Genomic DNA, 26516 nt, shown 5'->3' with positions numbered 1-26516 from the left:
GGGTAACCGCAGAGCAGGGAGGGTCTCAGTGGGCTCTGCTGGAGGACCTTGGGGCTCAGGTGTGGGTGTACTACAGTGACAGCACCTGAGTGGTGACCCTGACCTTCTACAGTGTAAGCAGTGATGTAACCGCTCCCTCAATAAAGATCCTCTGGTCTCTCTTGCTGCAAAGGGCATCCTCCTGTGTCTGGGGTCACATTAGCATAAAGTGAGGAAGTGGGGAGACTGGCCCAGCCCTGCCCACCAGGCCCCTCCCCACACTGACCTGTGTCTCTCCCTGATGACTTTCCTGCTCCAGCAGAGGCGGAGCTGGCTCCACCCCTGCCTGGACTTTGTGTTTTCCTGAGGAGTGATGTCCACTTCCCTACTGAAAAAAGACACCCAGACATAAAATGTTTTTTTTCTGGGTTGTTTTTTTTGATGTGTTAATTGAAAAGATTCCTAAAATTTGACTGAAAATAAGTAGGAGCCCTGAAGACCAACCAGAACTGCAGCTTGCTGTGCTGAGTCTGTGCAGGTGGGGGCAGGAGAGACTGTGAGGAGCCGAGGGGGACGGGGCCTGTGTCCAGTCGGTGTTCAGTGTGTCATGGGCTTTGATGTGGTCACTCCTCAGGGGTCATGTCTCTGCTCCTTTGTCCTTGTCGTTCAGGATCACCTGTCCCAGCAGGGCCTGTGCCAGACACCACCTGGGCCTGTCCAGTCTCCAGGATGTGGGTGCAGGCTGAGAGTGGCTGGATCAGGCTACACTTAGACAGGGCTGGGCCCTCAGGCCTCAGTGTGTTTATATTTTGCTTCTTTGGGGTTTTTTTGGAGCACACCTGTTCTTTTTCGTGTTCAGGCATCAGGCTTAGGCACCTGCTATTGTCCCCACAAGGCCCAGGGCTGCCCCTGCCCACAGGAGTCTGGTGTTAGAGATGAATTTTCCGACGCATCCTGGTGTGGGTAAGAATGTGGGGAAGGTGACCCAGAGAAGGTGCGTGGGGACAAGGAAGAGTGCTACTCTCCTAGCATGGACAGGGTGGGCCTCACCTGGACATTACCTTTGAGAGAAGACCTGATGGACACTCCATACGCACAGGGTGTCTGTAGAAGCTCTGTCCAGGCAGGGCGACCTCCAGCCCAGACACACCAAGATGGGGGTGTCTGGTGTCAGAGGCTGCGGCTGGAGAAGGGGTCACTGAGATGGGGGTCTGTGCACCCTGAGGATGATGAGACTGTTGTCACTGAGGATGTTGGAAGGATTTTGCCTTTTCTCTGAGTAAGACGTGGGGTCACACGACATTTCTGGACAGAGACAACCTATGCCAGGGCCCTTTAGGAGCATCAGCTGTAAGATACAGGCGTGTGGGAGGAGAGAGCACTTGGAGAGAGACGTGGAGGGAAGACACAGGAGATGGGCGAGACAGTAGAGGCATGCAGCACCATGTGGGTAGCTCCTAGGCCTGGGATCAAACTCTTGCTGCAGGGCTGGCCATAGCTTGACAGTGCTGAGATTTAACCCTTGCGCCACCAGGGAAGCTCCACCTTAATGGTTTGTTTATTTTTAATTATTTATTTATTTATATATATTTTTCATCACTGTTCATTTTTGTACAATGTTTGCTTTCTTTTCTCAGGTCTAGTCCCCATAGAATTCCCAACACCAGTTCTCCCGTGCACCATCACCATAGTCCCTTGTGCTCTTCCCGCACTTGTTTTGATCCCTCTCCTTCCCCCTCCCCCTGCAGAATGTCTCCGATTTATAGTTGACTGTTTATTTTATTTTATTTTGTTTTGTTTTTTTTCCCAATCCCTTATTTGATTCTCCTATTTTCCTCCTATAAGTGAAACCATCTGATATTTTTCTTTTCCCTTTTGACTTATTTCACTGAGTGTGATCCTTTTTAGTTGCCTTCCATGTTGCTGTGAATGGCATGAGTTTATCTTTTTGGATTGCTGAATAATATTCCATTGTGTATATATACACAACATCTTCTTGATCCAGTCATCTATATCTGGGCATTTGGATTCTTTCCAAATCTTACCTATTGTAAATAATGCTGCAATATACATAGAGGTGCAGGTATTCTCACCAAATGAAGGAGCACCAACATATATAAGACAATTATTTTCAGCTCTGTAAATAGACATTAGAGAAAATACATATGTAGTAGGAGACTTCAACACCCCACTCTCACCAATGGACAGATCAACGAGACCAAAAATAAAAAAGGATACTAGAGCCCTAAATAAAGATCTAGACCTCATGGGTTTAACAGACATCTACAGGATACTGGACCCCAAAAAATCTGAGTACACATTTTTCTCAAGTGAGCTTGGATCATTCCCTAGAATCGATCACATATTGGTCCACAAGATAAACATCAACAGAAATATTACGATCAAAATCATTCCAATGATCTTCTCTGATCATAAAGGCATCAAACTAGAAATAAACCATGAAAAGAAAGGAGAAACCTCCCACTTCATGGAGATTGAACCTCACGCTACAGGGAGAACATTGGATTAAGGAGATCACTCAGTGTCAAGGGGTGTTGACAATGAGCAGGAAATGCATGTCTTGTTACAAAGTGTGGTGGTGGCATGAAAAAGGATTGCTCAGATTCCACGTGCAGGACAATGAAAAGCCTAGAGGGACCACACCACGGAAGTGCAGCCCAGCTCAAGGGGCAGTCTCGTTTGTATTAGAATCAAACAGAAAATTAAAAAAAAATGACCAACGAAGCAAGCAGGCAAATGGGGAATGCACAAGTGTGTGGGGGACTCGTAACTGTCTGGCCCAGCCAAGGCTGTGAAATCAAGGAGAGTCAGGGGTTTGCTACTCTAAGCACAACATCTACTGCTGTTTTCAGCACCTGCTGAAACAGGACTCTCAGGACTTTTGCCCTGAGAGGTTCCTTATCTCAAACTCTCCCTGTTCATACTCTGAGAGGCACAAATGAGTCAAGACAAAGAATAATCCAAACTCCCATATTTCCTCTCCTTTTGTTTTATGGCAGGTGAGAATCAGGAGAGGAGTCAGCAGGAGGCACAGAAAGGGGTTGATATTGTGATGGTTGTAGAAGGGTCAGCCTGGCCTTGACTTATCCAGTCCCCTGGAACAAGGGACAGTGGGCCTTGAGCACTGAATGAAAACATGAAATACATAATATATCCAATCCAGTCATAACCCAGATTCTGATAGTGATACCTGAAAACCAAGTTGTTGGATTTAGCCAGTGGGCTAGATCATTTAGATGGCTAAAGGTGGCATTTTTTCCTCTTGTTGGAGTTGAGACATTTGTTGCTGAAGTTTGTTTCTGAGATCTAGAGTATCTCATGCCAGATGATCTTGGAAGGCACCGTCAAGGCGCCATTGGACGTCTTCCCAAGAGGAGGTGGTGGTAAAAGGAACAGGAGTAACGCACATTGAGTGGTACTGGGCATCACAGTAAGTCTGATGCGTGTCCTGAGGGCTTGTTGATGTTCTCCAAGCGAGGACACTGAGGCCTCAAGGGCATCTAATTGCTGTAAGATTTCCTGATCAATGGTGGTTTGAGTCAGGAGTTTGAGTCAGAAGTAACATTTTGAAAATATCGATTCATTTGCTGTGCAGTGTGGAGTGAGTTAGGGTGACTGTAGCTGTAGCAGCAGTTGCGGCCATAGCAGCAATAATAGCAACTATGAGGACACAGGACACCCGAAAAAAGCATGTTCTAAAGTTTTTGTAATTTGTTCAAGAGCAGATTCTCCAGTCCACTCACAGGTAAGATTAATAGGCAGCCAGACCTCAGCTCTTTGTCTTAGAAAGAGCACATGAGTAATGTTAAGGCTAGTGAGGTTATGGTGAGTGATGTGAGGTGTTAACCATGTGGCACTGGCATGAAAGGCGGCATTAAAACCTTTAACCTTTTGCTGGCTAGCAGCAGAATAAGTGGTCACCGTAATGTTAGGTGTCTGGAGGTCATAATAAAAATCTAGGGTCTAGAAGTACAGATCATGACCAGAGCTGTAGTGTCATTACTGGCCCATACAAGGCTTCTAGCCTTAATAAGATCCTTAACGGATCACTGCGGGGGGAAAAAGGCTAAGGCGATGCACCAAAAATGATATTTTAAGGGAGACAATTGAGAGTGATGTCTGATTCTTTTTTTTTTTAAGATTTATTTATTTTTTATACAAGAACCAGGGTACAGGCCAGATGTGCGGGAGGGTGAGAGGATTCACAGAGACAGAGCGGGGAACAGAACAGGCAGACTGATGAAATACACTGCTGGGGGCAGGGAGCAGTGGATAAGACAGGAGAGGTCTGCTGCGCCATGTGGGATTCTTGCCGGTGGTCCAGGATCTAACCAGCACTGCAGAGGCTGCAGACAGCTTCACAGTGCGGCACTTAACTGCCTGCGCCACCAGGATGTCCTGGTAACTTTTTTTTTAATTGAAGTAACATTAATTTACACACTGCTTAGATGTGAGGAGTACAGCTTCTCACCTGGCAACCATATATTGCACATACCCACTAGCAAAAGTCCAGTCACAATCCTCCACCAAACTATTCCCTCCACCCTTCTTCCCCTCTGGTGACTGCCATTTTGTTGTGTTTGTTGATTACTTTTTTCCCTTCGTATCCACAAGGGAAAGGTATTTGTATTTCTCAATTTGACTTAACATAATTCCCTCAAATTCTGTCCATATTGTTGAAAATGACAATATCTCATCTTTTTATTCCATTGTGTGTATGTGTTTGTGTGGGAATGGAGGAGGGTGTCAGGACAGTATCAATTCCCAATTCACAGAGTGCTGGGGAGGAATCCCCGAGGTCACACAGAGAAAGTAACTGCTGAGGTCATGTAGTCGGCCTTCCATCAGCAACCTGAGCCACTTCCGTTCCTGTGCCCACATCTGGCTTTTAAGACCCAGCTCCCATGTCCCCTTCCTGCTAAGGAAGGAACCTCCCAGGCTCTGCCCTTGGTGTCCTCTGAGGCAGCTACTACAGCCCTTCTCTCCTCACATACCCAGGCTGTAAATCCTCCAGGGTGGGGTCATGTGGTTCTCTATGACCCCAGCACCCAGTGGAGCATGTTACTGGCACCAGTATGTGTTGGGCTAGGGGACCCCAAATGCCCGCTGCTGGTCTGTGTCAGCAGAGTCACTTGGGGTGTGTTTAAAGAGAAGTCCCCAGGCCTGTCCCCAGAGGCAGAGCATGGGCTCTGGCTGCCCAGGGCTGGGGAGGAGAAGGTGAGGGTGGTGCCCATGGGCCCAGGCCCAGGAAACAAGGTTGCTGTGGTGATAGAGATGTTCTCAAGGTAGAGTATGGGATGGTTGCCCTGCTCTGTGCTTACCAAAAGGGCATGAGAGGTGAGCCTTCAACAAGTGACTTAATGGTCATAAGTTATATCTCAATTAAGTCTTTAGAACCATATTAAAAAATGGGTCTACAAGTTGCCCTGTGTCTGTCCTCCACTGTATCCACATCGAGGGCTTGTGGGGCAGGAAACTGCCTCAGCCCATGAGGAGCTGAGCATAGATGGTTTCACTGCACAGATGCCCTCAAGGAGCCTCCTCTGCATGGTCCTGAGTCACGTGATGAGATGCTGACGTCATGCTGCTTCTGTGACAGAAGACTTTTAGGGGCCTTGGGTGGGAGGCAACTTGTTTTTCACACGGGCAGAATGTAAATAATTAGTGTCAAGAAGGTCGACTGTGTTGGTTTTCAATTTTCCACCAATTCAGTAACACACAGGAGGGGAGACAGTTCCCCCCGTGAGTGTGTCTGACTTGCTGGCTCTTCCTCTTGAGGAGAATGTAGCAGAAGGGATGCACCACATCACAGAGTCAGGCTCACAGGGCCTGAGACTTCCCGCCTGGGCTACCCCCGACTCCGGTGGCTCTCTGGGGTGACTCCCTGCACACGATGGACCCTCAGCTAAGGGCACACCCCCTGAACAAGGACCTGAGGGTTTTCTCCAGGAGCTACATGCATGAGCTCTGAGGCAGGTCCTTCCACGCTGATCACGGCCGTTCAGATCCGCCAACATCTCGTCCCTATGGCAGCCTCGTGGGACCCAGAGCTGGGGCCTCTGAGTGAGGCTCCTCCTGCCGCCTCCCCCTCAAAGAAAGTGCGAGATGCCAGATCTTTGTTTTAGGTGCAAAGTATGAAGTGACTTGGTATAAACCTGTAAACAATTCAGGAGGTAAAGTGATCAGTGGCTGTTTTCTTGCAAGAAACAATGGAGGCCAGAGTAGCTCACATGACAGTCACAGTCCTGATAGCAATGAGCTGTCAGACAGGGATTCCATGTTCCCTGAGGTGTCTTCAAAATAAAGCTGATTTAAAAAAATTATTCCTACTGTTTTTATATTCCATTTAATTTTGCTGTTTTGTTTTCTTTACAATCCCCAGAGCAGTGTCTGCAGGGTCACGGCACAGAGGGGCTGTCAGCAGCCTGGAGCTGTGAGCGGGACTGACTCTGACCTGCCTGCAGGGAGTGGGGCCCTGGATCCCCAGAACCAGCCCCCAGGGCTGGTCCTCCCCTGCTCTTGATTCCCGGAATCTCCCTGCCACCCCAGCATTGGGGGTATGTTCTGGCTCAGGAAATGGGGCCCTCCTTCTAACCATCTGTCCTCTCCTCATCTCTCTCCTTCATCAGCCTGAGTGTGGGTGTTTGACATACACCAGCCCTGCACCGACAGGAAAGGCCCAGAACTTATGTAACTTACCGGACAGTCACGGCACTAACCCCTCTGCAATCCCACCAAGTGAGAACAGAGACTCTCCCAGCCCCCAGCCAGAGCCCATGTCACCCACACAGACCTTCCCCCTCACAGTGTCCTGACGCTGTCCCTTCCCAGCCTATCCATCCTCTCTGGTGCCCCCACCACTCCTTTGGGGCCCCATCCCCTAGCCTCCATTTTCATCCTTGGCTCCATTTCTAGGAGCCTCCCCATCTTCATAGCCATGCCCTGGGGGCTCTCTTCGGCCTCTCCCCTCATTCAAGGATGGAGAATTAAAAAAAAAATTATTTATGCATACAAGAAGTGGGATATAGGTCAGAGATGGGGGGTGTGTGTGAGAGGATTCACCAGAGACAGAGTGGGGAGCAGAACAGGCAGATCTACTGAAACACACTGCTGAGGGGAGCAGCCGGCAAGACAGGAGAGGTCTGCTGGGCCATGTCGCCTTGTGGGTAGCTCCCTGGCCAGCTGGGGAATCGAACTCGTGCTGCAGAGGCTGTGGATAGCTTCACAGTGCTGTGCTTAGCCCCTTGCACCACCAGGGATGCCCATCAAGGATGGAGAATTTTTTAAAAATATATATTTATTTATTTTCTTACATCGTGGGTCACCTTTCTATAGTTATTTTTCCCCTTAGATGTGGCCCTCTCACCAATAACTCCCTCCCCCCCCCCCCCCCGGCATAATACAATGAGGAACTCCCCCGCTGCTGCAAGACTTGCATGATCACCCTCAGACCTTGTCTTTTTCCTGGAATCTTGTCCTTTTCCTGGGTGAGGACCTGGGCTTCTGGGAAGAATTTCATGTTAATTCCCAGGAGGCTTTTATACCCCTGGAAGCAGAAGCAGAAACAAATTACAGAGACTCTGGATTCCAAGGATCCATTCCAAGGCTGAAGGAGCCTCTCTATTTGGGGGATCTGCCCATAATCTGGGAATCAGCTGTTTTGACTGGAAACCTGCTTTTGTCCTTTTGTCCATAGGCCTAAGAAAATTTGAGGACTTCTGACCTCACACAGGACTTGGGCGCCCCCTTGTGTGCAGATCCCTGTCCTGCCGCTGGGGGCCCAGGGAGCCTGGGGAGGGCCTGGCTGAGCAGGAGAAAGGGCAGCTTTGGCCTCCTGTGCTCCGCCCTGTGGCCACACGGGGGCGCTGCCGCGCTGTTGCGGATTCTGGTGGAGCCGCCAGGACGGGGCGGGGGCTGAGGTGGGCCGAGTTGGGGGTCCTGGAGGGCGGCGTCCTGGGGTGAGATGCTCTGTGAGGAGTCAGAGAAGCGGGGCTCAGAGGAGAGGAGACTCCGGAGCCTGCCCTGTGTGTGAGGTTTCCAGCTTTTCTCCCAGAAACCCTCTCTCCACTCCCTGGATGGTGATATCTGGGAAACCTGGAAAAGAGAAAATTTTTTCCTTCTATCACCTATTAAATATTGACAGCTTTAAAAAAAATAAAATTTAACGACTACTGTTCAATTTACAGAAAAGTTGCAAAGATAGTACAGGTCTTGTTTATCCCACACCATTTCCATTTTGTGAACATCCTACATGAGTACAGTTGTTTATTTTTACAACTAATGAAGGAATGTTGACACAATTAGTAAACGCCACACTTTCATTTCAGGTTTTGCTAATGTCCATTTTATGCTCCATAATCCCATCCAATTTGCCTGGATGACAGCTTCTCTGACTTTCCTTGTTTTTATGACATTGACATTGGTGGGGAGTGATGTTTGGGAGAGGTGTTGGGGTCACAGATGGGGGTTCTTGGGTCGCCACTGAGAAAATTTTCACCAGGATCTTCCTTTCAGTGGCGCGGACACACACACACACACACACACACACACACACACACACACACACACACTGAAAGAAGAAGATGCTTGCGCAGACACAATTGGCAGGCACTGTTACCCCTGAAGAGGGCAAGTGTGTTAGGAGAAGCCTGCAGGCCCCAGGAGGCAGCCTTGGGAGCAGAGCTGCCACTTCCTGGGGCAGAAAGGGCACTGAGGTGGTGTTCTAGTTGGGAGGGCTCCTTCCTTTGTGCAATTGTATCTATCTTTAAATTAATTACTCCTATGATGAGACAAGTGTCATTTTTTAGGACCGGCAAATCTCTGCAACTGCCTCCATCCCTATATCCCACCTCTGGTCTGCATCTCAGGATACATTCTAGAGCATCTGATACTTGCTATAGCAGCTGGTGCCTAAGCATTTTTCATTTCTATAGTTGGTTTAATAACTATTTTAATCACTTCTACCCCCACCTCCAGTTTCCGGTCATGTGACCCCTCCACCCTAAATTTTCTACTCTTAGCCTCCATCAAGGAACACTGCTCAGGAGTATTTAGGTGCTTTTTTTTTTTTTTTTTGACTGGGACTGTGGGTTTGGGGAAGCAGACCCCAGGGGTGTTAGGAAATTGTCTTCATGTTTACCTGACTCATCACTGATGGTGTTAACCTGCAATGCCAGGCTAAGCCAGAATTTTCCAGATTTCTTTCTGAAAAGCTTCTCTTTTTTCCATTTGTTTAGATGCTGTTGTCTTTGGAAGGAAGTCACTATGGGCAGCTCACACTTCCAGGTGTTCTGCTATAAACATTTGCATGCATGCAGGGTTTTAGTACAAACATATGTTTTTGAGTTAGTTGGTAACTAGCTGGGGCAGTGATCGCTGGGCTGTATGTCAGGTTTTTGGGTTTTCAAAGAAACAGTCAAAGATCTTCCACAGTGACCGGTCATTTTGCGTTCCTGCTGGCAGTGATGAGGCTCCTGTTGTCCACATCCTGGGCAGCACCTGGACTTGTGCCATGCTTGCATTTTTCAGCCTCTCCTAGGTGTGATGGCGTCACTGTCATTCTTTTTGTCTTTCCCTAGTGCCCTGTGACGCTGAGCATCTGTTCATGTTCTTCCTTGTCGTCTGTGTCTCTTCTTGGTGATGTGTCTGTAACAGTCTTTTGTCCATTTTTCAAATGAGGCACGATTCGTTTACAACACTATTTTTGTCCTTTTTAAAATTGGGTTATTTCTTTCTGCTCATTGAGTTTTAAATATTTTGTAAATTCTAGATACAATCCTTGATGAGATTCATGATTTGCAAATGTTTTCCCCCACTCTGTGTCCTGAACTCCTGTACTGACAGGAAAACAAGCATTATTGTCCAGACAGAAGCGTGGTTATATAATTTTTTTTTTTGAGAAGAGAAATGATAAATTGCTAACTGGCTTTGAGCAGATGTCCTGGCTGACTGGGGTGTTGGGGGTGTGGAGGGAAGTGACTTACTCATGTGTATCCTTGAGTGTGATGTAAATGTTCTGGTATGTGCATGAAATATGCTTTCAAAAGTAAATTACATGACACTGCTCAACTTATAACACTCTTCACACATAACATCCAAATCACGTGTTAAGACCAGACTGGGATGTGTGTTACCAGTGATGGACTCGCACGTCATAGTTGCCAAAGTCATGGTTTCCCTTTGGGGTCACTCTGGTGTTGTCTGTTTTGTGGGTGTTGGACAAATGTATAATGACCTGTGTCCATCATGAGAACATCATGCAGAGTATTTTCACTGCCCCTAATGTCTTCTGTGCTCCAAGAAAACAAAACCAAACAAACTAACAAATACCCCAATGGAATCACATCAAACTAAAGTTTCTATATAGTGAAGGAAACTATCATTAAAATCAAAAGATAATATTAAGTTGGAGAAAATATATGGACATCATCAATCCAACAAGGAGTTTGTATCCAAAATCTACAAAGAACTCCAAAACAAGAAAACAACCCAATCAAAACAGTGGCAGGGGAGCTAAATAGGTACTTTTCTAAAGAAGACACACAGATGACTAATAGGTACATGGATACATGTTCATCATCATGTACTGTCAAGAAAATGCCAATTAAAACCACAGTGAGTTACCACCTCACACCTGTGAGAATGACCCATTGATGGGCGAGGAGGAAAAGGAACTCTGGTGCGTGGTGGGTGAGAATGGAGACTGGTCCTGTTAGTGGGACCCTCAAACCTGTACACTCTACATGGGATCTGCCATCAACTGCATAAAGACAAAACATACTGTCATGTATAACACCTTTGTTAGAAAAAAACTTGAATACAATGAGTGTGCAATAGAGAATTAGTGTGCAATAGGGAAAGAGAAGAGAAAGAATATAGATAAATAGTTCCCAATTAAGTACCCAAAGTTACCCGTCCCCTCATGGGTAAATGCCCAGCCACACAGGGTTGGTTGAAAGCAGGCCCACTGAGGTCCAAAAACCTGCCACAAGTCTGAGGCACCGACTTGTAGAGATCCATGGGACAGGGGCAGGAGGGGCCAGGCAAGTCTGGAAGGACAAGAGCAAAATTAAAATCCATATGAAAACAACAGCTGCCATTGCCAGCCTCCCCGTGGGTCCCTCACCCACATCTTTGTCTCTTCCACGTGTCTCTTTCCATGTCCCCCAACTCCCTGGTATAAGTCTAAGCCTGGAAGTTGAGGAATGTCATTACTAGTAGTGAATGTTATTGAAACATTTGAATTATTTACCACTACAACACACACAGAGCACATTTACCGCTCACGGTGACTCTGGAGGCAAAGAGGAAAGTGTGGCTTCTCCTCCCCAGAAGAGAAGCGGGTCTCAGGAGGGGGTGGCCTGTGGGTCACTCGCTCCCTTGGGTAGAAGAGCAGCTCTAATGGGGCCCTGGGGTGACCTTACCCGTGTCTGCAGTGCCCACGTGGGGAGAGGGGTCTCTAGGCATCTCTGCCCTTGATGTCCATCCTCACTGTCTGTGGCTACAGAGGCCTCTTCTGCCTGATGTGGACACTCACTCTGCAGCTTGTCCTTTGGCCACACAGATCCTGCTTGTCCTTTGGCCTCTCTCTGGGCTGACGGCCACGACTGCTGTTCACTAAAAGAACGTCATCATTTTTGTTAAAAGTCTAAGCTATTTCTTCACTAGAGAATCTTAGCTGTTCCTCCCCCGATGTTATTTTAAGCCCAGTTGCTCCCCCCACACTAACCTATGAGCATCTTCCATGGTTTCATTCACAGACATTTGTTCACCGTCTGCAGATCCCCCAGGAGGGAACAGGAGCGTGTGCGATGACTGGGGATGCTACATAGGTCCTCACACGTGTGCTCACAGGCCTCACCCTGGAGAGCTTCCTCCTGCTCCTGTGCGTGTCCACAGGGCATCTGTTGAAATCCCCCTGTTGCTTCAATAATGATGTATTGTATCGCCTCAGTACCCAGGACTCATAAAACAGGCATCCTTTGCTTTAACCTTGATTCCTCATTTCCCTCTATATCAATATCCTTTCTGTGAGAGAGTTTGAAGTGTTTGGGGAAAAACAGAAACCCTCTGCTCATGGCTCCCCCTCCTAGATGATGTTGTCATCAGGGCTCACGGCCTTATGGTCACATCTCCTAACACACAGCCCTCCCAGGGCAAGGACCGGTCATGGGAGATAGACTTACAGCTTCCTGTGGCCTGAACTTTTCTCACCATTTGGTTCCTACTTTTTCCATGAGGGCCGAGCAGGAGGAGGGGAGTGTCCAGCTCATCTCCGGGAACCCTCAGCCTCTGTCCTCCCTCAGTCGCAGGGGACCAGCAGGGACAGGGAGTCAGGGTCCCGGCTGTGTCCAGGTTCTGCCGTCACTGACCTTGATGGTCTTTTCATTATTTACCCTCATCTAGATAATAAGAATGAATTTGAAGTTCTTTTTAGCTCAAATCCTAACACTCTCTGGCAGGCATGAATTTTGTTTTTAAGATTTATTTATTTATTTTTAAATTTATTTATTTATGCATACAAGAACTGGGGTACAGATCCGAGGTATGGGGGGTAAGAGGATTCACCAGAGACAAAGTGGGGAACAGAACAGGCAGATTGACTGAAACACACTGTTGAGGGGTGCAGTGGGTGAGTCAGGAGAGGTCTGCTGCGCCATGTGGGTATGTCCCTGGCCAGGGATCAAATTCGTGCTGCAGAGGCTGTGGACAGCTTCTTAGGTTGCATCTTAACCCCTTGCACCACCAGGGAGGCCCAAGATTTATTTATTCATGCTTATAAGAACTGGGGAACAGGCCAGAGGTGCGGGGGATGAAAGGATTCACCAGAGACAGAGTGGGGAGCAGAACCGGCAGATCTACCGAATTACACTGCTGAGGGCAGCAGCGGGTGAGACAGGAGAGCTCTGCTGTGCCATGTGGGTAGCTCCTTGGGCTGGCATCTAACTCATGCTTCAGAGGTTGAAGATAGCTTCACAGTGCTGTGCTTAACCCCTTATGCCACCAAGGAGGCTCACACATGAATTTTTGCAGCTTCACTTGTCACTTTCTCAGGCCTGAACAGAGAGGGGGGTCAGGTGGGCACAGGACACCACACCCTGCAGTGTGCAGTTCCAATCTCAGGTTATGTTAAAACAGGGCAATGTTGGGGACAGTCACTGTCTCTGGATCCTCATCCATGTGCTCACAATTGCACGACAACACTCAGGCTCAGGGTGTAAAAGCAACAGGGTTTATTAAAAATGGGAGACTGCAAACAACAAAGGAGCGTCTAAGACGAGAAATGGCCATCTGTCCTACCTCAGACAGTGTCCTCAGTGTCCAGCAGTTCAAAACACGGGCTACTCAAACAAGCTGTGCTATGGCGACCTGGAGCTGGTGACAATAGGTAAGCAGTGGACGGGAGCCAACTCCCAGTGGCAGCTGAAGGTGATCCCAGGTGGGGCTGCTCAGGTGATGCTGCAGCAGCCAGGAACAGCTGTCCAAAGGCCAGGCGGACAGCACCAGGCCTTGGACTGAACAGGCCCAGATGCAATACCACCAGGAGATGGTGCCCAAGGATGAGAAGTGGTGGACAGCTCTCAGAGGAGGCTGGATACAGGTCAGCAGTGCTGTCAGCACTGGTCCAGAAGGCAATGGTGCCAGAGATGCCAGTTTACATCTGATAGAGATGCCGTTGTACCATCAGCAAACAGCCTTAGAGAGGCTGGACATAAGCCACCCGCAAACAGCTCCTTTAGAAACACGAGGGACAGCCTGACAGTGCTGTCTGCAGGCGGTGTTAGAGCCAGGGCCAGAGGCAGGGGTAGCAATCAGGTCTCAGCAAAGGTCTCTGGAAAGGTCTCATACTCTGTGGAGGTCTTGGCAAAGGTCTTTCTAGGAGTACCAACAGATCTGACCAGTAGTTGTCTATCAAGTGGCTCAAGCTGGCTGCTGCTCTGGCTTATATCCTCTTCAGGGCGCCGCCTTTCAAGCCTGATTGGTCCCTTTATAATCCCAGCTGTTTGGTTGGTGCCAGTGGAGCGCCAATCAGATTGGTTCATTTAGAGCCCTGAATGATCTCAAAAACTTTGAATGTGGTGAGGGGAGCTACCTGGTGGCACAGGGTTAAAGACACAGCCCAATCAAGCTATTGACAGCCTACGCCACCAGTTTGATCCCTGGTGAGGGAGCCAACCCACATGGCACAGCAGACCTCTCCTGTCTTGCCCGCTGCTCCCCTTAGCAGTGTATTTCAGTAGACCCACCTCTTCTGCGCCCTACTCTGTCTCTGGTGAATCCTCTTGCCCCCCACACCTCTGGCCTAAACCCCAGTTCTGTGTGCATACATAAGTAAAGAAAAAAATCTCTTTTAAAACAAACAAACAAAAAAAAACCTTGAATGGCACCTGTGAGAGCTTGAATCTGACCGGTCCATTTCAATTCTGGCACTGTATTCCTAAATGAAACACCTGCCAGTGTGTCCAAATGCCTGAGGTCAGATAGTCTCACCCTGGAGTGCAGGCCGCTCTCACTCAGAGGGCATCAAATGGGCCCATAGGCTGCACAGTAAGGTCCCCTCTCCCCCCAGCATCAGGGATCACAGTGGGAGTGGGCTTCAGCAGGGCCAGACACTCACCTGAGCATCCAGAGCAGGCACCCCTCTATCACAGCCCACCAGGCCTGTCTACCACTTGCCACAGCACAGCGCAGGCCAACGCTGCCAGAGCTCAGGGAGGCCCACAGGCTGCACACTGAGTTTGGGCCTAGAATGCCATGTGCCTCTCTTCCCGTGGCTTGTGTCAAGGCTTGCTACTGAAGCGGCCTCAGCAAAGCCGGTCTACCCCACTACTTGCACCAGGCTTCAGGGATCCAGATTAAATGTAGAAAAAGGAAAATGACCACTGGGCAAGGCTGCCCCAGAGGACAAACCGACCAGAATAAAACTGAACCTGCTGTTCTCTCCTGTGGTGGCTCCTGGCAGCGTAGACAGCACACAAGACCTCAGGGAATCTGAGAGTGACTCAGCTGAGAGCAGGCCTGGCAGAAGCTGTGGCCACAGGAGATGCTCCCAGGGGTCTCTTGTCTCCAGGCAAATGCTGCAGGTCACTTCTTCCACGGGGTGTCCAGTAGTGATCCCAAGGCCATGACTGTCCCCCAAGGTGGGTGAGGAAGGTGAACAACGGAGGGCAGAGGAGACACTCAGGGTGGAGGTGACCACATCTGCCCTGGTCAGGCTGCAGGAACCTCCTCCCTGCCCCGCACCCTCTCACCCTCTCCAATCTCTGCTCCCCATGGCGCCCCAGGCCTTTCTCAACATGGATCCTCACCTGCCTTCTCTGCTCCCCACACCCGGCAGCAAGGGCTCACAGGGCCTGGCATCACCTCCACTTTCTGTCCCACCTCATCTGCCTCCATCACCAGAGCAATATCAGGAGGAATTTTTTTAATTTGACTTCTCAATAGAACGGCTGCCTGGGCAGGTAGTGTTTGCCTGTCACTAAGAGGACCCAACCCTCACTCTGGATGTTTCCAGTGGATTTGACCACACTGATTCCTCAGCCTCCTCAGCAACCAGACCTTTCCCCACTACAACTGCCAGAGCAGGGGGACCCTGGTGGTCAGAAACCTGGGTCACCCAATGTGTGGCCTGGGCTGTGCTTCTGAGTCTCACTCCCACAGTCATTAGTTACGCTGGGATCATGGTATCTGACAACTTCCAGGGTGTTGTGGGTTAAACTGAATAATTCATGGAAATGTTTCTCTTATTTTCATTGTTGACTTTTTCTTTTTTGGTTTACATTATGAAAACTCAATTCAACACTTTCTCCTTCTCCCAGGTTTTTTTCTTTTAAATATTTATTTATTTATACAAGCACTGGGTACTGTCAGAAGTGTGGGAGGGTGAGAGAATTCACCAGAGCCAGAGCGGGGAGCAGAACAGGCAGAGTGACGAAATACACTGCTGAGGGGAGCAGCGGCGGCAGGAGAGGTCTGCGCGCCATGTGGGACCCTCGCCAGCGGCCTGGGATGGAACCAGTGCTGCAGAGGCTGTGGGCAGCTTTGCAACCCAGCGCTCAATCACTGCGCCACTGGGGAGGCCCTCCCAGGTTTTATTCTAATTGCACACCATTGTTACAGCAACAACCCAAATAAAAGAACTTTTATCATTAAAAAAAAAACTTACCTCTAATCCCAATGTAGCAAATACAATAATGATACTTACCTTTCTGTGCTCTCTTCCAGTGTGGCCATGAATACAAGGAGATTCATCCTGAACACTAAGTGGGGAGAGACGTGGGGAAGCAGCGTGGGTTTGACCTGATATCCTCTCCCTACTGCACATGGAGGGTTACGGTGGGGAGATGGGAGAGCCCCAGAATGAGAAAGAAACATCAGTTCACCCCCTCTAACATTACATCTCCACTAGTAACTGAGGTAGACCCTGGTGGGTCCGCTAAACTTAAGCAGCCTGTTCAGCCACCATTTTTGCGACCTGCAGTTCTGCATTCCTGTACAAGGTCAGAACTGCCTGGTCACTCAGTCATGGGAGCCAAACCTTACAAGGTGCCTTTCAAATCTTTCAAGAGCAGAAAGCTTGATCACCCTGGGAAGGGTGTGCATCACAAGGTATGACCAGAAACACCCAGGGAGCCAAACACCAATGTATGACATGGGACCCCAGAAGCTGACCAGTGAACTGCCTTATTGACAAGATTAGGACCATGGTCCGGGGTCTGGGGTCTGGTTTTGATTACAACACTTGATCATCAAGCAGATAAGAATTATCTGGTCAGCAGACTCCTGTCCCCCTAAAGCCCAAGATGACATTCCTTATTTCACCCATCCTTTCCTCCTTGTCCTCCTACCCCATGTAACTTATGCAATAAAAAACAGCCAGGATCTTGCTCTTCAGTAGCATCCTGCATTATGTAGCCTACTCCACAACTCCTGTTTCTTTATCAGTGTGGTGTTGCCCGACGCAACAGACCCTGCTCCATCTCTCCCTCCCTTCCTGGACTGTAGACATGTGAAAGGGACAAAGATGTGGATGAGAGGCCCATGGGGAGGCTGACAATGGCAGCCCTTATCTTGATGTGGATTTTGATTTTGCTCTTGTCCTTCCAGACTTGCCTGACGCCCTCCTGCTCCCTCCCCATGTGTCTCTACCAGTAGGTGCTTTAGACTTTTGGCAGGCTTTCAGGCCTTGGTGGGCCTGCTTTGGCCAAAACTGTTTGGCTGGGAATTTACCCATGAGGGGATGGGTAGCTTTGGGTGCATCACTTGTGAACTATTCTAACTATATTCTTTCTCTTCTCTCTATTGCACACTAATTCTCTATTACACACTAATTGTATTAAAGTTCTTTTCTATTTGAAGGTCTTATGTTTTAGAGTATGTTAGTATGTTTTGTCTTTATTCAGCTGATGGCAGATCCCATGTAGAGTGTACAGGTTTGAGGGTCCGGGGAACCCCTCATTCTGCTCACTAACAGGAACAGACTTCATCCCCACCCACCATGTACCAGAGTTCCTTTCCCTCCACACCCTTCAATGGGTCATTCTCACAGGTGTGAGGTGGTAGCTCATTGTGATTTTAATTGGCATTTTCCTGACAGCACATGATGATAAACTTTTATTCATGTACCTATCAGCCATCTGTGTGTCTTCTTTAGAAAAGTACCTATTTAGATCCTCTGCCCCTGTTTTGACTGAGTTGTTTTCTTGTTTTATAGTTCTTTGTAGATCTTGGATATTAACTCCTTTATGGATTGATGATGTGCAAATATTTTCTCCAACTTGATACTGTCTTTTCATTTTAACGAGTTTCCTTCACTATGTAGCAGCTTTTTAGTCTCATGTGATTCCATTGGTTTCTTTTTGCTTTTGCTTCCTTGGAGCATGGAAGACATTATGGGCAGTGAAAATACTCTGCATGATATTCTCATGATGGACACAGGTCATTACACGTTTGTCCAACACCCACAGAACGGACAACACCAGAGCGACCTCTGAGAGAAAACATGCCTTTGCGACTATGACATGCGGGCCCCTCACTGGTAACCCACGTGTCAGTCTGGTCTTAACACGTGATGTGGACATGATGTGTGAAGAGTTTTATAAATTGAGGAATGAAGTGTAATTTACTTTTGAAAGTATATTTCATGCTCATACAAGGATATTTAAATAACACTCAAGGATATGCATAAGTAAGTATTCCCCTCCATCCCCCAACATCCCAGTCAGCCAGTATCTGCTCAAAACCAATTAGCAATTTATTTTTTCTCTTCTGAAAAAATATATCCATGCTTCTGTCTGGACAATAATGCTTGTTTTCCCATCAATACAGAAGTTCAGGTCACAGAGGGGGGGAAACATTTGCATATCACGATAAAGGACTGATAAAGGACTGTATCGAGAATTTACAAATAATGCTTAAAACTCAATGATCAACAAGAAATAACCCAATTTTAATAAGGACAAAAACAGTGTTATAAACATAGCAAAAAAAAAAATGACTTCTTGGCCTCCCAGAAGTGGTGCTGGTGGTTGAGCGCAGTGCTGTGAAGCTGCCTGCAGGCTCTGCAATGCAGGTTTGATCCCAGCCGGCAGGCAAGAATCCCACATGGCACGGTAGACCTCCCCTGTCGCACCTGCTGCTCCCCTGAGCAGTGTATTTCGCCGGTCTGCCTGTTCTATTCCCCACTCTGTCTCTGGTGAATTTTCTCACTCTCCTGAGCATCTGGCCTATACCCCGGTTCTTGGAAGCATGAATAAATAAATCTTAAAAAAAAAATTGACCTCCATAGACATAACAACTATGCAGAAATAGAAAAATAAAAATATGAACAAATGCTCAATTATCACAGTTAAGAACAACAGTGACACCATCACCCTACTGTCCAGGGTGTGCAAACAGGAGCCTCATCAGGTTCATCGTAAAAGATCCTTAGGGGCTGAAAAATACATCAAATCCCTGGGCGCTGCCGCTGCCTGGTTGAGAACAAAACAAACCTGGTCAGAGATGAGACCACAGGAGGGACTAATGGGGGTGACTCCCCCATGGGCTCCTTTTTCACTGTCCCCAGGGGCTCAGGGACCAAACCCCTGATCCACCCTTACCTGCAGCCTAAGTGTAGCTTCCTCCTTGTCCCCCTGTGGGAAGAAACATCCTGTGAGACCAGGCAGGAGTCAGGTCAGAAGCCTAAAGGAATCTTCTAATCCTGCACCACAGGGAAGTTTCCAAAACTGTGACTAAGACCCAGGTCAGGACTGGGAAAAATGAAGAAAGGAAAAAAGGTGTGGTGGGGGAGGGGATTGGACTATATGCCCCCTTGGCAAGACATGTGTGTGGATGGTATTTCCCATTAACCAGGTAGGGCAAGTTCTCCCTGGAACATGAAAGCCCCCAGTGGACAAGACCCCCCTCTCCCTTCCCTACCTGAGCGCTTCTTCCTCCCTATCACAGCTGCAGCCACCACAGCTCCAGGGAGCACAACTCCGAGAACCAGGCCAGCAATGAAGTACACGGTGGTGATGGAGGACTGAGGAGGGGGCACTGGAAGGGAAGGGAAGGTTAGACCCTGAGCCCCAGGCCTCATCCTGACCCTCTGAAGGTCTCCAGAAGGGCTCCTGATGCCCCTGAGAAACTCTGTGCCCATGTTCCCTCCTTACCCCAAGTCAGGACTCGGGCTCCCGCAGCCCTCATGCTGCACATGGCATGTGTATCTCTGCTCCTCTCCAGAAGGCACCACCACAGCCGCCCATTTCTGGAAGGTTCCATCGCCCCCAGGCCTGGTCTCCACCAGCTCTGTGTCCAGGGTCTGGTTCTCCCCATCTCGCTGCCAGGTCAGGGTGATGTGTGCAGGGTAGAAGTCCAGAGCCCAGCACCTTAGGGTGACCTCATCCTCAGAGGTGGGGTGCTGGGTCATGCGTGTCTTTGGGGGATCTGAGGTGGTAAATCAGAAAATTCACTCTGGGTTTCCTCCATGGACACTGAAGAATCCTCATGAGACCATCCTCACAATGGACAAGACAACCGTGTGGCAGGAAGAAGCATAAAATGTGAAAAACAGGCTAGTCTGGGGGAATCTCTGAGATTCTCCTATTCCTTAGAAAGTTCTAGAATGAGGAGGAAAACCCAGGGTAGGATGAATCAGAGGGAGTGGAACACAGACTTTTTATTCCTGACCTGGGTGGAAGGTGAATGACACAGAAAAGCAGGAATCACATAACTAAAAATGTTCTCAGACCAGAAATAAGACTGAGAGAGAAACTCCTGGTTCTCAAATAAGCCGCCTGGTCAAAAGGACCCGGTGACGTGTGATGTCAGGGACTGTCTGTCTTTCTCAGGAGAGACGGGATCCCTTCACTGTCCTGCAGGAGAAGCAGGAGTCTCTGGGAGTCTCTCTGGTGCACAACATGAAACCCAGGGAGTCCCCCCTCTCGGGACTAGAGAGAGGACGCATTTCCCGCAGTTATTCCAGGCAGGGGGGGGGGCCTGGGAGCCTCCAGGCCCCTCTTACCCGTGCGCTGCAGAGTCTCCTTCCCGTACTCCAGGAATCTGCGCAGCCACCTCAAGCACTTGCCAGCCACAAAGTTCCTGAATTTCTCTGCCTCACCCAGGGCCTCCCACTCGCGCCGGGTGATCTGAGCGGCCGTGTCCACCGCGGTCCAGGAGCGCAGGTCCCCGTTCAGGGCCAGGTAATCGGCGCCGTCGTAGGCGAACTGACTGTGTCCGCGGAGGAGGCGCCCGTCGGGCCCACTTCGCAGCCAAACATCCTCTGGAAGGCGTGAGACCCTGTCCCCGCCCCGTCACCCCGCGGTCACCCGCCCGGCCCGCCCTCCCATCCTGAATAAACTAAACAGAATGAAACAGGGTGAAAGTCCCGCGGGCTGTTCCCGGGCAGGTTGCAGGGAAGCCTGGAGGGGGAGACCCTGAGCGATCCCCCGTCCGTGGGGATGGGGGTGCTGACCCGGCCCGGACCCGCGCCAGCTCACCGGTCTGGCTGTGGTTGTGGAGGCCGCGCAGGGAGTGCAGCTGCGCGCGGTACCACTGTGCCTTGCTCCTTTGGTGCCGCGTCTCCTCGTCCCGATCCTCCTGTCCCACCTGCTCCGCCCAGGGTGCCCGCGGCTCCGCCCTCTGGCCCGGGGAGTCGCTGTCGAACCGCCCGAACTGCGTGTCGTCCACGTACCCCACCGAGATGACGCGGGGCTCCCCGGGGCCGGGCCGGGACATCGCGGTGTAGAAAAACCTCATGGAGTGGGGGCCTGGGGCGGGAGGGGAGACCCGGGCTATTCTTCTCCCCTTTCGGGGGCTCGAGTCCCAGGGGGCGCCACGAGACAGAAAGTGGGTGAAAGACGAGCGAGAGTGAAAAGCGGCTGCGGGACGAACATGGCCGGGACTCGGGGGGCCAGAGGAGGCTGGGGTCTCGGGGACGGAAAGGGGCCAGGACGGGGCGGGGCCGAGGTGGGGGGACAACTAGGGCGGCGGCGAGGTCGCGCCTTTCCCACGCCCGCCCGCGCCCTCGCTCCCGCCTCTGGGAGCGCCCTGTCCCCTCCCGACCCGCACTCACCCGCCCGGGTCTCCCTCGGGGCGGCGGCCACCGCGAGCAGGAGCAGGAGGGCTGCGCCCCCCATCCCCCAGGACGCGCCTCCACCCGGGCTGGGGAGACGGAGTCCCGGCGGGTGGGCGAGGGCTTTGGAACGGGAGCCGCGGGGCTGCTGATTGGCTGCTCCGGAGACCTCCAGGCAATGGGGAGTGAGCCAGTATCCAGGAAGGAGGACCGACGCAGGTTGTGAGAAGGCGCGAAAGTGGGGAGATGGGGAATCCCCAACAGTAACCGTCCAGCCCCAGACAGCGCCCTGGGTGCTCAGACCTTGAAAGCCACACCCTGAGACCTGGACTTTGCTGCCTCCTCCTCTCCTGCACCAAGACCTTAGTCACACTGTCTCCTGAGTCCAGGCCCAGGAATTGGTCGGCGATTCTCAGACAATTTTTTCAGGATGTCTGCACAGTCTCACAAATTACTACGGATTCCATGCATAATTTTGTTATGTGGGTTATAGCTTTAAATATTTACTTTACTGGAATAAAACCTTTTTAAAAGATGTTATTACTTCTTTACTTTAGAATAATAACAACCAATGTGTGCTAACAAAGCATTTTTAAGAAAACAACTTTCTGTAAATATAAGGATAATGAAAGGAGGGGAACTTTCACATTTTATATTTTTACAAGTGTCATTTTTGTCTCATTAGAAAATCTTTATTTTCATAGTTTCTTCTACATTTAATGTTTTGTTTGAAATCTATGAAAAAATATACAATTTCAAGGAAATAGGTAGGAATAGTATTTTAATAACCTTTTCAGATTATGAATATTCAACTTTGTTATAACTTTCATACTAAATTATAACTATATAAGTAATATTTTCTCAAAGATTATTTGCAAAGTGAAACTGAAACAATGTCTTTGAATATTTCCTATTCTTTTATATTAACCCCATAGGCCTCTCTTAAAGATTAATGGATCTTGTACAATTGTATGATTTTTTTTTTAAAAAGTTACCTATTGTTTCATTATGTTCCATAGCTATATAGTGTTAATTACACTGGGATCAAGTTATCAAAAATCATGTTTTATTTTTTACCACAGATCCCAAAAGAAAAATTAGTCTGTACTGTAAGTTCTCAAGTTTATAGTGAAAGGACTCAATTTTCCATAATTCCGGTTTTCTCTGGGAGTTTTACATTTTATCAAGGCAACAAGTGTCATCAGTTGATTTTTAAAAGGGACAGACTCACATTCATTTTCAGGAAAGTGTCTCCCAATTCAGCTAGTCTAAGGAACCATAGTTTTAGTCATTCATTCCTTCAATTAAAGATGGGATAGCCTTTAAAAAAAAGGCTAATTCACTTCCTACATTTCCCCCGGGGACACAGCCCTTTGGACTGTAGCAGATGGGCCTGATGTGCACTCCCTTGCTATGGTTTCAGACCTTTAAAAAAAACGTGGATTTCAGGATGATAAAATAGAAAAGATACTTTCATGATTTAACCAGGACATTTTTTTCATTTTATATATTTTTACATCGTTTTCTTTTTTTTTTTTTTTTAAAGATTTATTTATACAAGCACTGGGTACAGTCAGAAGTGTGGGAGGGCGAGAGAATTCATCAGAGCCAGAGGGGAGAGCAGAGCAGGCAGACTGAGGAAGTACACTGCTGAGGGGAGCAGCAGGCTGCAGAAGAGGTCTGAGCACCACGTGGGACCCTCCCTGGAGGCCAGGGATTGAACAGGCTGCAGAGGCTGCAGGCAGCTTCACAACCCAGTGCTCAAGCGCTGCGCCAACGGGGAGGCCCCATTTTTCATTTTTGTACATTGTATGCATTTTTATCTTGGTGATAGTCCCCATGCAATTCCCACCCTCCTTATTTTGTCCCTACTCCCTCCCCTCACACCCCAGAGTGTGTCTCTGATTTATAGATGTTTTTGATTTGATTTTTACTTTATTAGTCTTTTTCCTGGTCCCTTATTTATGTTTTCTAAATTCCTGCTATGAGTGAGACCATCCGTTTTTTATTTCTAGGCTATTTTGCTGAGCATGACCCCTTCCAGCTACATCCATGTTGCTGCAATTACATGAGTGAGTTTATCTTTTTGGTTGCTGAATAGTATTCCATTGTGTATATATGCCACATCTTCTTGATCCAGTCAACCATTTGGGCTGTTTCCATAGCTTACCTATTGTAAATAGTGCTGAAATAAACATAAGGGTGCAGGTGCCCTTTTGAATTAATGTTTCTGTGTCCTTTGTGTAAATACCTAGGAGTGGAATTGCTGGATCATATGGAAGCTCTATCTTTAGTAGGTTGAGGAATCTCCACACAGCTTTCCATAGTGGTTGGATCAGTTTGCACTCCCACCAACAGTGCAGGAGTCTTCATTTTCTCCACATCCTCGCCAACATTTGTTGTTGCTAGTTTGTTTAATATGTGCCATTCTCACTGGTGTAAGATGGTATCTCATTGTAGTTTTGATTTGCATTTCCCTGATTACAAGTGATGTTGAACATTTTTCAAGAGGCTTGTTGGCCACTTGCATTTCCTCTTTGAAGAAGATTCTTTTTAGCTCTTCTGCCTATTTTTTGACTTGATTATTTATTTGTTGAGTCTTATCAGCTCATCAGCTTTTGTTGAGTCTCATCAGATTATTGTAATAGGTCCTTTATCGTTACAGTTGTGTGCAAAAATTTTCTCCCAGTCGGTGGGGTGTTTCTTTGTTTAGGTTGCTGTCTCTTTTGCTGTACAGAAGCTCTTTAATTTGACGTAGTTCTAGCTGTTTATCTTTGCCTTAGCTATCACTGCTTTGGGTGATGTGTCTTTAAAGATGTTACTGAGGTGTATGTCGTGTAGTGTTTAGCCTATATTTCCGTTTGTATATTTTATGGTTTCAGGTCTTATGTCTATTTCGTTAATCCATTTTGATTTTTTTTTTGTGTGCATGGTGTGAGATAGTAGTCAAGCTTCATTCCTTTGCATGTAGTGACCCAGTTTACCCAGCACCATTTATTGAACAACCTTTCTTTGCTCCAGTGCATATTCTTTGCTTCTTTGTGAAAGGTTAGTTGACTGTAAATCTGTGGGTGTATTTCTGGATTTTCTATTTGGTTCCATTGGTCCGGGTGTCTGTTCTTCTTCCAATACCATGCAACTTTGATTATTATGGCTTTGTATTACAGTTGAAGTCTGAGTGTATGATAGCTTCAGTCCCTTCATTTTTTTAAGGAGAGATTTGGCTATTTGGGGTTTTTGGCGGCTCCATGTAAATTTCATCAGTATTTGTTCTATTTCTTTGAAGACTGTCATTGAAATTTTTATTGGAATAGCATTGAATCTGTAAATTGCTTTTGGTAGGATGGCCATTTTGATACTGTTAATTCTTCCAATCCATGAGCAGGGGATGTCTTTCCATTTCTTTGTGTCTTCTTCTATTTCTTTTAACAATGTTTTATGGTTTTCTTTGCATAGGTATTAGGTTTATTCCCAAGTATTTGATTTTTTGCTTCAATAATAAAGGGGATGGTTTTCTTGATTTCTTCTTCAGATTTATTGTTTGTGTATAGGAAGGCTACTGATTTTTGTGTATTGATTTTGTATCCTGCTACTTCACTAAAATGACTGATTAGTTGATTAGTTTTTTCTGTGGAGTTTTTGGGGTTCTCTATGTATATTATCATATCATCTGTGAATAGTGATAGTTTGACTTTTTCCTTCCCTATTTGGATTCCTTGTATGTCTTTCTCTTGCTTATTGCTCTGACTAGGACTTCTAATATTACATTGAAAAGCAGTGGTGATAGTGGTCATTCTTGTCTTGTTCCAGATCTTAATGGAAATGCTTTTAACTTTTCACCATTTAGAATGATATTGGCAATGGACTGATCATATATGGCCTTTATGATGTGAGGTATGTTTCTTGTATCCCAAGAATTTCAAGGACCTTTATCATAAATGGGTGTTGTATTTGTCAAAAGCTTTCTCAGCATCTATTGATATTAGCATATGTATATTTCTTTTTGTTGATGTTTTGGATTGCATTGATTGATTTTGGATGTTGAACCATTCTTGTGTCCCTGGAATAAATCTGACTTGGTCTTGGTGATTTATCTTATGGATACATTGTTGAATTCTGATAGCTAAAATTTTATTGAGGAATTTTGCATCAGTGTTCATTAGAGAGATTGGCCTGTAATTTTCTTTTTTTGTTCGGTCCTTGTTTGGTTTTGGTATTAGTGTAATGTTGGCTTCATAGAACGTGTTTGGTATTGTCCTTCCTTCTCAATTTTTTGAAAGAGTTTGTGAAGGATAGGCACTAGTTCGTTTCTGAATTTTTGTAGAATTCTTTTGTAAATCTGTCTTAACCAGGACATTTTGAAGTGAAACTGATTTGGATTTTTTTTTTTCCTGCAAGTAGGTGGTGGTGAAGAACAACTACTACTGCAGTTGGTACTGTAGTCTCCACTCTTACTAAGTTTTACCTCAGAGGAAATGTCAAAATAGTGAAAGTCCAGTGTTGTCTAAGTGATGTTATGAAAATGGTTTTGACCTCATGGGTCCTGTGAAAGGTTCTAGGTGACATCAAGGGCTCCAAAGACTGCACTTTGAAAAATGTTTTCCTCACTGAACCTGGGAGAGTCTCCCAAGTGTTCTCTGCCTTTACCTCCTCTTCATTTCCAGAATCCCTCTCCCTGGTTTGGGCATCAGGCTTTCAAATCTTATCTTTGAGTTTTGTTCCTGGACTCTCCTGGAAGAGAACTCAGTCTTCAGAGAGGATGAGCATGTCCTCCATCTGAGAGGGGAGATGGGACAGATGTTTCCCTTTGCAACTGGGAACAGTTTGTGTCTGGAGGCACCAGACCTCTTTTGGTTTTGTTTTATACCAGCTTAACATGTATGTCTATCCAGATAATACCTGATCTATTACCTCTTAAGAGAGATAATATTGGCCTTTCGCTTTACATGCGTGTGTGTCTAAG

The 26516-nt window shown here is 47.6% G+C and overlaps 1 protein-coding gene and 1 long non-coding RNA gene across 2 annotated transcripts in view; one reads left to right on the top strand and one right to left on the bottom strand.

The window, feature by feature from the left end:
• Positions 1 to 26516, top strand: part of LOC119252178 (patr class I histocompatibility antigen, A-126 alpha chain-like) — a 354426-nt gene that overhangs the window by 125891 nt on the left and 202019 nt on the right. The gene's annotated exons all lie outside the window — the stretch shown is intronic.
• Positions 18214 to 19681, bottom strand: LOC119251312 (uncharacterized). Its single transcript, XR_008553174.1, has 4 exons — positions 19653 to 19681; positions 19420 to 19536; positions 19101 to 19133; positions 18214 to 18971 (listed from the first exon to the last, which is right to left on the bottom strand). It is a non-coding gene; the product is annotated as an uncharacterized LOC119251312 (long non-coding RNA).

Source organism: Talpa occidentalis, unplaced genomic scaffold (genome assembly GCF_014898055.3).
Source record: "Talpa occidentalis isolate TD23 unplaced genomic scaffold, MPIMG_talOcc4v2.1 talOcc4.2, whole genome shotgun sequence".
Lineage (NCBI taxonomy): Eukaryota > Metazoa > Chordata > Mammalia > Eulipotyphla > Talpidae > Talpa > Talpa occidentalis.
This window is presented reverse-complemented; position numbering and strand designations above follow the sequence as displayed.